This window comes from Carlito syrichta, unplaced genomic scaffold (genome assembly GCF_000164805.1).
Source record: "Carlito syrichta isolate Samal-C Ts95f unplaced genomic scaffold, Tarsius_syrichta-2.0.1 Scaffold123482, whole genome shotgun sequence".
Lineage (NCBI taxonomy): Eukaryota > Metazoa > Chordata > Mammalia > Primates > Tarsiidae > Carlito > Carlito syrichta.
In genome coordinates this window covers 1-2125 of record NW_007067578.1, presented here as the reverse complement: position 1 = coordinate 2125, position 2125 = coordinate 1, and positions in this window count along the sequence as shown.

Genomic DNA, 2125 nt, shown 5'->3' with positions numbered 1-2125 from the left:
CCCAGCACTTTGGGAGGTCGAGGTGAGAGGATTGCCTGAGCCCAGGGATTCGAGAGCAACCTGGGCAACTTGGTGAGACCTCGTCTCTACAATCAATCAAAAAATTTGCTGGGTATAGTGGCACACACCTGTAGTTCCAGCTACTTGGAAGGCTGAGGCAGAAGGCTCTCCTGAACCCAGCAGGTCAAGTGTGCAGTAGTTGTGAGCGTACCTCTGCACTCCAGCCTGGGTGACCGAGTGAGACTCCAACTCAAAAAACAAAACAAGACAAAGCCTAGTGACTTAAAACAACAATAAATGTTTATTATCCTCACACTTTCTGCGGGTCAGGAAGTCATGAGCTGGTTGCAGTCAAGATGTCAGTTGGGTCTGGAGTCATCTGAAGGCTTGAGTGGGGCTGGAGCATCTGCTGTCAAGATGACTGGCTCAATGGTTCTGGTTGTTAGCAGGAGGTTTCCATTTCTCCCTATGTGGGCCTCTTGAGCCTCCTGGCCACGTGGTGGTTGGCTTCTCCCATCCTGAGTGATTCAAAGGCCACCAGGCAAAAGCACACAAGACCTAGCCTCTAAAGTCACATATCAAACCAGGTGTGGTGGCTCACGTTGTAATCTCAGCACTTTGGGAGGCAGAGGTGAGGGGATTTCCTGAGTCCAGGGGTTGGAGAGTAGCCTGGGAAACTTGATGAGACCTGTCTCTACAATAAAATTTTTAAAAACTCGCCAGGCATGGTGACACATGCCTGTAGTCTCAGTTACTTGGGAGGCTGAAGTAGAGGGATTGCCTGAGCTCAGCAAGTTGAGGCTTTGGGAGCCGCGAGCATGCCACAACCCTCCAGCCTGGGCGACAGTGAGACTCTGACTTAAAAGTCACATATCATGTCTTCTGGCATACTCTATTTATTAGAAATGAGTCACCAAGTCACATCAAAGGAAGGGAAATTAGCATCTAACTTTTGATGGGTTGAAAATCAAATAACTTGCAAATGTATTTTAAAATAAACACATTGATTTTTTTAAAATTTATTTATTTTTTATTATGAAGTTGTGGGGTACAGTTAAGGGTTAGGTATACAATTGCGTTTCATTCAGGCACCCAGTTGATATGGGATGTTTCCCTGTTCCCAGACAGATATTTGCTACTGTTAATCCCATCTCCCTCCCCCCCATAGTTTCCCAATACTGTCAGTCATTTTCGTATAGTATTGCATTGGATGTTTAAGGTCCATTATATGAGTAAGAACATGTGATACTCGGATCTTTGTTTCTGTGAGAGGTCACTCAGTATTATAGACTCTAGTTCCATCCAGGTTGCTGCGAAATTCATGATTTTGTTCTTTTTTATGGCTGCGTAGTATTCCATCATGTATATGTACCACATTTTTTAAATCCAGTCCTCTTTTGACGGGCAGCATGGTTGTTTCCAGGTTCTTGCTATTGTGAACAACGCTGCGATAAACATGCGTGTGCAGGTATCTTTTTTGTAGAGTGATTTGTGTTTTTCAGGATATATTCCCAGTAGGGGGATTGTGGGGTCATATGGGAGGTTGGTATTTAGAGCTTTTAGGAATCGCCACACTGCTTTCCACAGAGGTTGCACTAGTTTACACTCCCACCAACAGTGTAGAAGTGTTCCCTTTTCGCCACACCCTCTCCAGCAGCTGTTATTTTTTGACTTGTTGATAATTGCCATTCTGACTGGGGTTAGGTGGTATCTCAGTGTGGTTTTGATTTGCATCTCCCTGATGATTAGTGAGGTTGAACATTTCTTCATGTGTTTGTTGGCTGCTTGGATGTCTTCCTTTGTGAAGTGTCTGTTCATATCTTTTGTCCATTTTACAATGGGGTTGTTTGTTTTTTTCTTTTCAGCACGTTTGAGTTCCTTGTAGATCCAGGATGTTAAGCCTTTGTCAGAACTGGTGTTGGCAAATATTTTTTCCCAGTCTGTAGGCTGTCTCCCTGCTCTCTTGATGGTTTCTTTGGCTTTGCAGAAGCTTGTCAGTTTAATAAGGTCCCACTTGTCTATCTTCTCTCTTATGAGCTGTGGGTTTTGGGTTTTGTTCAGGAATTGGATGCCAGTTCCGATTTCCATGAGGGTTTGTCCTTCATTTTCTAAGGTTCTTATGGTT